Source organism: Mixophyes fleayi, chromosome 1 (genome assembly GCF_038048845.1).
Source record: "Mixophyes fleayi isolate aMixFle1 chromosome 1, aMixFle1.hap1, whole genome shotgun sequence".
Lineage (NCBI taxonomy): Eukaryota > Metazoa > Chordata > Amphibia > Anura > Limnodynastidae > Mixophyes > Mixophyes fleayi.
Genome location: NC_134402.1, coordinates 328,870,533 through 328,884,605, shown reverse-complemented (window position 1 = coordinate 328,884,605; position 14,073 = coordinate 328,870,533).

The window sequence follows — 14,073 nt, the reverse complement described above, 5'->3', positions numbered from 1 at the left end:
TGGAATTTATATTGTATGCTGGTTTGCCTTGGTAAAACAATGAAAATAGTTCCTTTTTACAATAATTGATCATAAAAAGCAGAACATTGGTTCCCTACAGTGGCCACCGTATAATTGGTGGTATTGCTGCAGTGTGGGGGTGGCGTGGTGGGAATAATGTTGTAGTGTGTTTATTGCTAATAAGTTGGAGAGGGTATTGCTGCAATTTTTTGGAGGGATATTGCTGATTGCTGTAATGTGGGTGAATATTGATGTAGTATGAATGTGTGTTTGTGTGGGTTGGTATTTATTGCTATAATTTTGGTACAACTAATGTATTGACATGGTATTTATTTATATTGTTGAGGTGCTAACAATGTAATGCAGGGAGACATTAGGAGAAATAGGCCTATCTGTTAAATGTGGGTGCTATTGATTTAATGCCAGGGCTGGTTGGAGTTTTCTAAATTTCATGTACACATTGTTTTTCCAATTTGGTCCTCCAACATTCAGACAAGCAGCAACTGATCTAAAGACACCAGCAGCCACAAGTGGTGAAAGTGAAAAGAACAGGTAGGAGAGACCAGGAAACTCTGCCAACTGTCCTGAATTTTGTGGGTGACTGTCCCGCTTAGTCAGGATTTGGTCTGACTGCAGTGACAGTTGGGAGGTATGTCCTGCTTCACACTGTACTGTTTGTGAAGGCAGACCTAACAGTACTGCACACAGTATTGCCTGGGTCTTTGTCTAAAATTTGTCTAATAACCATATTACATCATAGGAGCCCCCCTGTCTTAAGTTCCCTGACCCCCTGAGCCTTAATCCAGCTCTGGTTAGCAGGAGGAAGCTGATAGTTGCTCCCAGTCCCTGGACAGGACACAGCCTGCAATAAGTTGAGGAGCTCTAAGTCTCATGAGTTTTTGTAATCTCGTGAGACTAATAGCTTCCCTGCTCACTCTAGAGGAAGTTTCCACCCTGATGGCTGTCAGCAGCATCAGAACCATAGATAAGTACAGTGGACTCGGGGTGTCCTAATGTGTCTGAGGGGCGTGATGTGGATGGGGAGGGAGTGATAAATGTAATGTTTTATTATAATGTTTGTATCAATGCCCGAATGTTCACCGTCCCCCAACGAAATGTGGCCACGCCCTTGACGATGCTGCTGCTGCGCGGTGGCACGCGGTTTATTTCCTACTCATTAGCAGAGGGCCTGTATGCTTTAAATGCCAGGGAAAATTTTTAGTCATAGTCCGGCGAAGGTCATAGATATAGATGGGGCTTGTGACTTACTATGGTTAGCTTCATAAAGATAATTCTCCAAATCTTTTTGATTATTTCATGAATAGAGTGCAATTAGAGGTTTGATGGTGCATGTAATCAACATAATACAAGTCTTTTCTATGTTATGTTTTACCAATTTGCAGGCCTTTTATATTAGGGTCTTTATTGAAGTACTGGGGTGATGGTTCCATTACCATATAGAAAATGACTGTGGAGAATATGCACCTGAGTCATGTCTATAAGTGATAGGAAAGGGGTTTGACAGGAACAATGAACATAGGACTGCTTGCCTCCCATATCACATAAACCCTCACAAACACTCCCTCTGCTTCATCTTTTTACCACATTCACTCTTGTCCCATTTGCACATACAGTCTCTTAATACCACCTCCCTCTCCTCTTTATGTCTCATGTCTGTCTTCTTCGTATTACCTTATTGTCATGCCTTAAGCTGAATTCACTGCTACCTCATGCTATTCTTACTAATTGATTACCATCCATAGAGGCATAATTATTATCCCTAATTATATGCATGTCACTGTAATTATCTGTATCTGTCATTATATATCTTCATTTTTTCAGTTAACTCTGCCTAAGGTGTCCTCTGCAAAAAAAGGGAAAACGACAGTAATTAGGGAGATTAAGGGAGATAAAGTGTACACAATAACACAGTGGTGGTTATAGTCCTCAATATAACATTAAATAATAGTATAGTGTTATGTTTTTGCTGCTCTGTTTTCTCATAAATCCATTCTAGATTTTGCTGAATGTCAGAGATGCTGTGTTTCTGTTGCTGAGAAACCATGCGCACCCTATTTCCTGAGCTGCTAACGGAGCATCCACATTGCAGCAGATTTATCAGCTCTTGACTCATCACTACTCACTACCTAGCAGCTGAGCAGTCAACACTTTCTGCTCACATGAGGCACGATTCATTAAGGAAAGTAAGGCAAAAAAATGAGTAAATGTTCTCTTGGACAAAGCCATGTTACATTGCAAGGGGTGCAAATTAGTTTATTATTTTATACATAAGTTAAATACAGCCTTTTTTTTTCATGTAGCACACAAATACTTGATAGCTTTATTTTTACACTGAAATGAAAAGTTGATCTAGGGCATGGCATAGCCCAGCTATAAATCTGTCCCCACTTTTTAAATTTACATCCCCCTCCAAGGCAACATGATTTTGTCAAGATGCAAAGCTACTCATTTTTTTTTGCTTTACTTTCCTTAATGAATCAGGCCCATGATTTCTGCCTAGCAGGTGATCTGTCAACACTTTCTGCTGACATTATTTCTACCCAGCAGCTGATTGACCTGAACCTACATTAATACACTCTTTGCTATTATTGCCTTGCTGGTTTTAGGTTTACCTAAGCTACTTACTGTATCTTTATCCAATATAGACTGTTTTATCTTATGTTGATAGCTTCAGTGTGTTTAAACTTGGCTCTGTTTACTGGACCTTGCTGTTGGATCTTTGCCTGCCCTTGAACTCTCCCTGCCTGTTTATTGACCTTGTGTATCTCTCCTGCACGCTGACCTGGCTTGCCAATTGGCCATCCTCTTTTGTGTCCTGTTTGTCTTGTATTGTCTACATGTTGCTCCATAGCTGTGAGTTTTCCTGACTCATGGCTGTTAACAACTATAAACTACTGGGATCAAGTCCAGGAGGCTTCCGAGTTCACCATTAGTGGCTGATAATGGTAAAAAGATCCCGCCCCATAGGCTCTGTAGAGGGGTTATCAGTCGTTTATTTGGGGAGTCATAACATGTAGATTTTGCTAATACTTAGTCAGATTATGCAGACTCATGTTAAATAAGGCTGAAAGGCATGGAATGTGATGTTTTATTAGGAAAATTCCTTTACATATTCATGCCATTCAAACCACTTGATAATGGGAGAAAGACTGAAACAGAATGGGGCATACCTATGATCTCTAACCTTAAAACTTTCTCATAATAGGAGGTATTCGATTTTTAAAAATTTGATTATCTGCAGATATTTAGTGATTAAAATATGTTGTATTAAGTAGTGGGTATTCTTAAGAGCTTTAAAGAGGTAAGATGTGCAAAAGTGCCAATTCTGGGGAGAGAGTAATTACTATGCCAAAAATCTTACTAGCTTTTTACATACATTTAAATGTCTGTATTTCAGATTGTCTAGACTAACATTATTCAGTTATCTGTGGCTTTTTGAACTTTTTAAATTGTGAAAATAGTAGCTACAATCATTTATCTGGGAGGGGGTGCATAGGCAAACCCAGGGGGTTTCCTAGCACATGCACAGCCATATCTCTGCTGCTGTGTGTTCAGGCACCTCTCTCCACTGCTTGCATGTCTCGTGTGTGCAGCCAGTGTCGGACTGGGGCATGAAGGGCCCACCGGGGGACTGCAACACTAGGGGCCCACCAGAGGGAATGTTGTCAGCCATCATAGAGGCGGGACCAGACACTAGAGGGTGAGTGGTCAGTCCACGAAGGACAGCTAGCACCATATTGTAGTATATAAAGAATGCAGTGTGTGTATAAAGAATACACAGTCTTGACCTGCCCCTTAGATTGGGCAGAACAGTCACCAAAAATCAGGATTGTCCCACTAGACCAGGCTTGGCTAACCTGTGGCACTCCAGGTGTTGTGAAACTACAAGCCCCAGCATGCTTTGCCAATATATAGCAGCTTATTGCTGGAAGGGTATGCTGGGACTTGTAGTTTCACAAACAAATGGAGTACCACAGGTTAGCCAAACCTGCGCTAGACTAACATTTGACAGACTGTCCTACCTGTTGTTGTCACTTTTACCACATGTGGCTCTGGTTTCTTTAACTGCGGCTTGTCTGGATCCTGGAATGTTGAGGGCCCTATTTGAAAAAAATAATGGGTACATTTAGAAACGCCAACCATCCCTGCCAATAAATCAACAGCACCCACATTTAATAATTGGCCTCTCTCCAGCCTCAACATTAAAGTAATAGTGCTCACATTTGATAAATAGATCTATTTCCCTTCAACCGACCCCAACATCAAATAGTATTCCCATTTAATAAATAAACCTATTACCCTCCCTCCAAACAGCCCCAGCAATAAATTAATAGCATTTATGTTTAATACATCCATTTCCCACGACCCTTCATAGCATTAAATAATTAATATTCACATTTAATAGATAGCCCTCCTCCCCACACTCAGCCCCAGCATTAAATTAAAGGTCCCATCACCCCCTCCCTATAGTGTTCTCTGTACAGCCCCCCTCCCTATAGTTTAACATAGGCAGGCCACCCTAATTCTAGTTCAGCATAGGCAGCCCCCCCTCACTATAGTTTAGTATAGATAGGCAGCCCCCCTATTCCACATAGTAGTGCCCCCAAAACAATATTACAATGTTACGCCACACAGTAGTGCCCCCAATGTTATGCCACACAGTAGTACCCGAAATTCACATATGCAATGCAATAGTGTCCCCAATTCACACACACATATATATATATATATATATATATATATATTAGACATGGTCACTGACCCCCGTGTTTTGGTTTTGGATTCGGTTTTGGATCTGGATTACCGTCGTGTTTTGCTTTTGGTTTTGGTTTTGCAAAACCGCCATTGCGTGTTTTGGTTTTGGTTTTGGTTTTGTTTGGTTTTGATTTGCTATTTTGTTGGAAAATCAATGTTTTTGGGCCTAAAATAACCCAATTTAGTGCTCCAACTGTTTTAGAGATAAGTAATCTAATTGTTGAGGTAATAAATCATCCAAAAAAACAGTTTAATTCTTCGTTGGTAGGCCTTAATTTATTCTACACACAAAACAGATTGTCTTCCTCTCCATCTATGCATATTGGCAATGCAGCCATCGTCTTTGGATGTATATTACACCCTACACTTATAGTTAAATATGTAAAGAAATGGAAAAAGGTCATTTGCTTTCTGTCTCTATAGGCCCCCCTGCACTTGTTTAAAAAAACAAAAAATTCAGCCGTTATAGACTGTACAATATTAATTGACATGGAGAAAGCCAGTTTGGTTTCTGTCTCTCTAGGCCCCCCTCCACTTGTATAAAATACAAAAAAATTCAGCCGTTATAGACTGTACAATATTAATTGATATGGAGAAAGCCAGTTTGGTTTCTGTCTCTCTAGGCCCCCCTCCACTTGTATAAAATACAAAAAAATTCAGCCGCTATAGACTGTACAATATTATGAGAAATGGACAAAGGCAGTTTGGGGTCACTCTGTCTATGACACCCTACCCTTAAGGATAAATTGCCCTAACAGCAGCCTTTCAAGATGGTACGTGATATGGAAATGCCACAAGTCCCTTTCTCTTTGGGGGTAGATTGCACCCTACACTTACATAGAAAGTTTTAATAAGATGTTATCGTCATCATTTTCAGCTTCATTCTCACCCTCATCAGTGTGTACGTCATCATCACAGACTATCAATTCATCGCCGCTTGAATCCGCCATTAGAGAACAGTTAGTGCTTGGATGTCTTGGATGCTGACATTCCTCTTGGAAGATGTAGTTCATTTTTATAAACATAATTTTCTCCACATTTTTGGGAAGTAACCTTCTACGGCGATCACTGACTAAGTTCCCTGCTGTGCTGAACACTCGTTCAGAGTACACACTGGAGGGTGGGCAGCTTAGGTATTGCAAAGCAAGTTTGTACATGGGTTTCCAAATGGCCTGCTTTTCTTCCCAGTAAGGAAAGGGACTGTCTGACATTTCCATATCAACTACCTCTTGAAAGTAATCCTCCACCATCCTTTGCATGTTTATACTCGTATTGGATGGAGTTATGGGCAAAGTGACAAATTTTTTTGAAAAATCCTTCAAACCAGCCCAGATGTTATATTGTTCTGGTCTGCCCCCTGCGTCTTCCCTGCTTCTTTTTGGGAAATTTAATTTTTTACGAGCAGCAGCAGCTTGAGAAAGTGAAGGAGGACACGTCGTCAAGCCGAGGCCCAGTTCAGCGACCAACTTGCTGAGCAATAGCTCCTTGCAAAAGTTCACATCTCGCTCATTTACAAGTAAAGACTCAAAGTAGGTTTTAAACCTTGGATCAAGCACAGTGGCCAAAACGTACTGATCCGAGTTCAAGATCTTAATAACTCGAGGATCATTGTGAAGCGAATTAAGTACTTGAAATCACCCAGCTGTAATGCTCGCACTATATTGTTGGCGTTATCAGAAATGACATACCCTGGGGAGAGTCCGAGTGGTATAAGCCATGCATCAATCACATCTCTCAGTTTGCGTAACAAATTGTCAGCCGTATGCCTGTTAGTGAAGCCGGTGATACAAAGTGTGGCCTGCCTGTGACAAATGTTACGTAGTGGTGTACATCCTGCTGGTGAGGGTGAATGACCAACCCAGTGGGCTGTCACTGTCATATAGTCTTTGGTTTGGCCACTTCCACTTGTCCACATATCTGTGGTTAAGTGAACAGTGGGCAGAATGGCATTTTTCAGCGCAATCTCTACATTTTTACACACTTTTTGGTACAGTTGTGGAATTGCTTTACGGGAGAAATGGTGTCGCGATGGAATTCTGTAACGCGGACACAAAACCTCAATTAACTGTGAAAAACCAGCTGCGTTTATTGTGGAGATTGGACGCAGATCTAACACTAACATTGCAGCCATGGCGTCTGTGATTCCCTTGGCGACTGGGTGACTGCTTTCATATTTGCTTCCCCTCGCAAATGATTGTTTCACAGTTAATTGCTGAAATGTAGGACTGCTCATTTTCTTGACATACCTTTGGGATGACGATTCACCCCCAGCAGCAGCAACAGCAGCAGCAGTGGGACTAACGCTTTCTTCAGAGGAATCAATAATAGTGCAGGAGTCATCCAGCCTTAAGTGGGATGCAGGGCTAACTCCGAGCGCTACTGAGGATATTGATGAGGATGGTGTGGTGGGTGTATTTTGTAGCCGTCGGGATGTCGGTGAGCGGAGGGTCTTAGCTGATGATGGAGTGCTTGCATTTTTTAGGAAGAACTTTCAGCTTTTCCCAACACTTTGCCATGAACTCTCGTTAAATGGCGTAACATAGACGAGGTTCCAAGATGGTTAAGGTCCCTCCCTCGACTGACTGTGGCTTGACATACACTACAAATGGCTATACAATTGTTGTCTGGATTTGGGTAGAAATAATTCCACACATAAGAAGTGGATTTTTTTGTTTTATGCCCAGGCATGACAATGGCCTTCTTCTTGTCACGTGCCAGAACTGCTGCCACTGGTGCAGGACTTACACAAACAACCTCATCCGCATCAACATCCTCATTAGCGCCCTCGTCGCCTACACAAATCTCCCCCTCATCCTCTTCTAATTCCAAAGTGGCATCCTCAATTTGGGTATCACCGGCTACACTCGGGCTATTAAGGCACACATCAGCAGAATGCTCACGATTAGACATCCCACTGTTGGATGGACTCTCCACAGGGATTGTTGTCATTTGTGAATCAGAGCAAACATTCTCTTCTAATGCCTTACTGTTATCTTGCAGCTCGGCTTTGACGCGTTACAGTAGTTGTGCACCAATTGTAGGCTGGGTAACTTTTTGTGATCTGCCACTAATAGCCAAAGGTGAAGGCCTCATTCTCTCTTTGCCACTGCTTGTGTAGAATGGCATGCTTGCAATTTTTTTTTTATCGTCACTTAACTTTTGCTCAGTTACACTTCTTTTTCGCTTCAATACAGTAAAAAAAAATTTGTTTTTTGCACTAATTTGGAAACACTCTGTTGTTTGACATCGCCTTGGCCAGATGACGTACTGGGAACACTAACATCAGGACTGGTGACAGAACCTGGTTGCTCATTCTGATCATATGTGGACTGCTTTGAATCCATTCTGAGCGCAAAGCACAGGGGAGGGCTAAAAATTATTTGGTAGATACTGCTGACAGATATGACTTTTGACAGCCAGAAATATTTATGCACAATTATGGGGGACACCCCAAAAGCACTGAGGAGTGCTAACAATTAGTTGGTAGATACTGCTGACAGATATGACTTTTGACAGCCAGAAATATTTATGCACAATTATGGGGGACACCCCAAAAGCACTGAGGAATGCTAACAATTAGTTGGTAGATACTGCTGACAGATATAACTTTTGACAGCCAGAAATATTTATGCACAATTATGGGGGACACCCCAAAAGCACCGAGGAGTGCTAAAAATTAGTTGATAGATACTGCTGACAGATATGACTTTTGACAGCCAGAAATATTTATGCACAATTATGGGGGACACCCCAAAAGCACTGAGGAGTGCTAAAAATTATTTGGTAGATACTGCTGACAGATATGACTTTTGACAGCCAGAAATATTTATGCACAATTATGGGGGACACCCCAAAAGCACCGAGGAGTGCTAAAAAATTTTTGGTAGATACTGCTGACAGATATGACTTTTGACAGCCAGAAATATTTATGAACAATTATGGGGGACACCTCAAAACCACTGGGGAGTGCCAAATATTAACAAAAGATAATAAACCTCTATCCTCCTCTCTTCTCTAGCGATTTTTGTTAGAGCAATTGCAAGAAGAATATTGGATTCTCTGTCCCTGCTCTAATCAGCCTGTGACTACACCCTGCTCTCTCCCTCTGTCAAATGGCGATGGATTGCTATGGAGGCGTGTATTTATAATGTTGAAGTATCGCGAGAACCGAGCCCTGAGACCCGACGACGTCACGATAACGTTCGGCCTCGATTTGGATTCGGAACGGGCGGGAGAGTACCAAGCTGCTCAGCTCGGTACTCGGATACCCAAAGTTCGGGTGCGTTCGGATCTCGGGGAACCGGACGTGCCCATCTCTAATATATATACACATGTACATATATATATATATTCTCTGCAGTCAGCCTCTGCTCTCCCAGTAGCTAGAGCACAGATATATATAAGAGAATTCTGTCTCATGCTGCAATTAAAAGATATATCCACTAATATTAAATAAAATAAAAAAATCTACTTACCCATATTTTGCTTGCTCCAGCCTCTCTGGTCCTTAGTCCTTCAGCGGCAGCGGGAGCATAAGACAGTCAGCTAAAAAGGGTTGTAGGGATAACAGCGCTGCTCTAAAAAAATGTGTAAAGCTGCCAAAGTGGGTCTGAGCGGGACGAATTCCAAAACTGCCCAGTATAGACCAGTAAAGACTCAATATTGACCCACGGCGCTAGAAATAACAGCAACAAGATGGAAATGAAATGCAACAAATAACCAAAACAGGTGGTAGTATACAAACAGAAGGCACTTATGTAAATAATCAGAAGGGTTTATTAGGCTTGGTACAAAAAATAGGGAAAATGAAGATGTCCCAGGGGTTACATATAAAAATAAAAAATATAAAGTATAGGGGTAGACAATATAAATAAATCCAGAGTATGTATGTCAAGAAGAATCCGAGTAGGTTCAAGTGGCTATAGCATATACACTGTAATAGCACAGAAAGAAAGTAAAAATATATGCTGATAAAAATCACGCTTCAAGCGATAAAAATGTAGGGGTAAAAATTGTACAAGGGTGTCAGAGTACGTGGAGCCTTTCAGGGCTGCAAACGAGGGCTTTCTCCTTCTGGAGACGGTGCACTGCCAACAGTAGCTAGTTCCAGTGAGTTCACCTGCACTTCCTGTACCTTGGAACGCAAGTCTGCGTTTCAAGTGCCGCACTTCCGGTTTCGGGCAGCCGGAACTTGCAGCAGTGCTATAGATCCAGAGAATACAGAAAAAGTGTATCAGCTGACAGGAGGAGTCACATGATCGCAGCTGCGATCATATTTGAAAGATGACTGGCAGCAGGGACGCCGAGGAGGACACCGACCCCCAGGTGAGCTGGATGGGCTCCGCCCACTTCCAGAAGAGGGTGTGGCCGTAAGACTGCGGGGGCTACCGGTAACTTTTCCGGTATCCCGGTGGGCCAGTCCGACGCTGTGTGCAGCAGCAGGACACAAGACACAATACTAGATGAAGAGGGTAAGTGTGTGAGTGTGTGAATGTGTGTGTGTGTGTCACGAGCCGCAGCGGTACTCACAGTCGCTGCGGCTCGCTTCTGTCTCCCTCTGGCGTCCCGGCCGTCACCTTGACGACCGGGACGTCATTTCCGCTTCCTGCCTTCTGTGTAGCGCTGCATCCCGGCAGTGCTGCAGCCGGGCGCATGCACAAATAGACAGCCTGTCGGCTGATTAACTAGGGGGCTTGGTTTATTGATTGGTGCCTCCTGTGGGCATTTTTTAGAGCTAGGCTCTGATTGGTGGCTACCAGTATTTACGGCAGTGAGGTCTGCAGCCTCACTGCCGGTTATAGCTTCTGTTGCCAGTCTGCTGACCTGCTCTGCTCCTTGTTTCTGTTCGGTGTATATTCTGTTGGATTGCCCGTGTATGACCCCTTGCCTGGATTTGGACCCTGCCTGTGTTTCTTGTGACCCCGACCTCTGGCGTGTTTACCGACCTTCCTGTTTGCCCGTGACCCTTGACCTCGGCTTGGTTTATTGGATTTGCTGTCTGCTGCCGGCCCTTGACCCGTGCCTGGACCTCACTCCGCTTTCCTGGGTTCTCCCTAGTCGGTACGCACTTCACGACCCTCTGCTAGTCTGCGGCCAAGTCTGTCCCCACCACTAGGGGCTCCAGTGAACACCTGACTGGCAGAGCAGACTCCGGGTTGTGCTGTACCAGCTAGAGGGGTTCCTAAGAGTGTGGGGGGTTCTCATGTGCTTTTAATGTAAGTGGGGGAGTATATGTGTAAGTACAATACTTGCTTTATAAACAGAGGGTTGGAGGGACTTTTAATATAAGTGTGAGGGAGAGGGGATTTTAATGTAAGTGTATGGGGGATATTTTAAGTGATGTGGATGGGGTGTGAAATATCAATTTCATAGTAGGTTGAGAGTGGGAGCTTTTCATTTATTGGTGGGGTAAAGGTTGGGGATATTTAATTTAATAGTGGGGTTATGGCAGACCTATTAAGGGTGGGATGATGGGACTATTCATTTAATGCTGGGGTGGTTTGGGTCCTATTAACTGAATGTGTGGCTGAGCTTGGGAGAAGGAGAGCTATTTCTTAAAAGTGAATGCAAATTATTTAATGTTTGGAAGGAAATAGGCTTATTTATTAAATGTAAATAATATTAATTTATTGTTGGGGTAGTTTGGAGGAAAATTGATCTTTTTATTAAAGCTGAATAACATTAATTTACTGTATGCTGTTCCATTAAATAATTTGGTCAAATAAGGAATTAAACAGCAGAGTAAGTTTGTTGAGAATCTAGAGTGGGGATACCAATGTTTTGCGCTATCAAATGATAATTAGTGTCAGATGTTTGTTTTTAAAATGTTTAAACAAAGATGTGATGCTAAAAGGTATGCTAGTGTAATTATTTCTCATTTTAAAATATATCTTAGGTTTAGTCTGTTGCACTTTTAGCTGGTGAGCTAGAAGAGCATCTAACTTGTTCCGTTTTTTGCAATATAGTGCATTAAGTTTCTAAAGTGATATTCTAAAATGGAAAAAAAATATTCAGCTGATCTCTAACAAGCTGTATTTCATACGGAGATATGTGTGATGTTAAATTGTTCAATGATGTGTAACCTAGTAAGAGCTATGCTTGGTGTCAGCATCCATTTTTTTATTCCAGCAGGTAATTACAATAAATATAATGGTGTTATTGGCACAGCAGATGGTAGTTTAAAGAGCCACTGATTTAGAGTGACATAACTTAGACATTGTTATTGTAAGTGATTAGTTATCACACATTCAAATTCTTCTTTGCCTATAAATGGTTCTAGTTGCTTAATCAATGAAAAAGATAGGAGTATGAGTTGAGCAGGTGAGTAAAGCAATGGGGGGGTTTACTGACAAATTGTCTGTTAAAATGTCATCCAATGTGCTGTATAATTTATGGGGATGTGGGAAAAAAAAGCATATGCATTAATTGATGGAAATATGATTAAAATTGGTGAAAATGAACAGAAACCCTTTTCAGATGTGGTAGACCATGTCCTTATGCATTTTGTCCATCACCCGGACTTCTTTGTCAGAAGGCTGTATTATATATATATATATATATATATATATATATATATATAAACTCCTGGTCCATGCAGTTTCTGTCCCCCACCCATAATCAAAATAGATGGGTTAATGTGGCTGGAAACTATCTGCTCCTTCCACAATCACCACTGCTGGACCCCGAGGGAGGACTGCTTAATTATACCCACCCCTCTCGGCGTCCATGTAAAGCTGAAAAAAACTTGCCCTATTTTAGTGTACACTTAAGAAGAACTTCTGAAGAAACCTTTAGACTTGTGTCTTAGCACCCACATCCATCTAGAGTATTCAATTGTTCATATAAAATATTAAACAATAAATCAAAAGCCTAAAAAAAAATAAAAGTCCAAAAATCTTTGTTATTGTACATTAAGAAAATCCTTACTTTTGGGTTATAGATGGACAGGTTTTCCCACCAGGAAACATTAACATATGCATCCAAGGTTTGCTATATTCTCATTATTGTGATTTTTTTCTGTGTCTGGCTCCTTGCATTTCTTAAGGATTTCTTTCTCCTCTCTGAAATTTATTGGTCAGTTTCTGAAGTCTAACATTAGTATTTTGGATACATAGTTGCTGCTCTGGTTTATGGCCAGCCATCCCTTTTTCCCCCTTTATATCAATACTTGAAATGTGTGTAAGTGAACAAAATTCACAATGGAGCAAAGCACCAAATAAGTGGCAATAACTAACCCTATCTCAAGGAAGCAATTTTTACTGGGTTGTGAACACCAATCAGGGTTCACCTTGTCAATATGGACTCCTGACACCTTAACTGGGAGTCTTTAGTAGTCACAGACTTTTGAAGTTTAACATTGTGTCATTGTGTCACTCATGGTTCCAAGGACCTGATAAGGTCTCTCCCAATTTCAAGGTCTGCATCCTTATAGTATTACCTGCAGTATGCATATGGGTCTGCAGCTTGGGTTTGGGTACCTGTAAGGCTGGATATGAAAGCTTGCCCTGAACCTGCTGGAGGAACACATCCTTTGCTATGGCTTCTTTTATGTGGGTTATACAGTGGGGTATCATTTGGGAAATAAAGTAAAATCTCATGACCTTTCTCTTAAGTGTTAAAATTGTGTTTTCGCTCTATACTATAGGTCGTCAGGTCTGTATAACTTAACCATTTGCACCTTCCTTCACTCTTCTATGACCATTGCTGCATCAGAAGAATCTAGAGTGGATATATGGGAATTATTCCACAAACATGCATATCTTGCATTGTGCATCCCCTGCATCCTAATCTTTGATCATCTTTTCAAATTGTGGCAAGATACCACATAGAGACAAAGGCACATTGTGGATGGTGTGGTTACAGTTATACAGAATATTCAGGGTTTACCTCAAATATCCTGTTATTAACTTCATAAGAGCAGAAAGTCTCTCCTCATCATCATAGCCACCATTTGCCTTACATCTTTGTTTGAGAAGGGTGAGTGACCATATTTTAAACAGTTTCATGCAATGCTCCTGTAAACCCTGCTAATCTTTTTAACACAGCAGTAGCAGTAAACATTTTGTGAACCAGCATTGAAATCATGAAACCGTTTTTTTTACTTGCATGTACTAACCCAGGGTTTCCCAAACCCAGTCCTCAGGGCTCCCTAACAGTGCAGGTTTTCCAGATCACATGTGACATAATTAGGACCACCTGTGGATCTGTTACAATGTGTCAGTCAGTAATGAATACACCTGTGCTCCAGCAAGGAGATATGGAAAACTTCCATTGTTAGGGAGCCCTGAGGACTGGGTT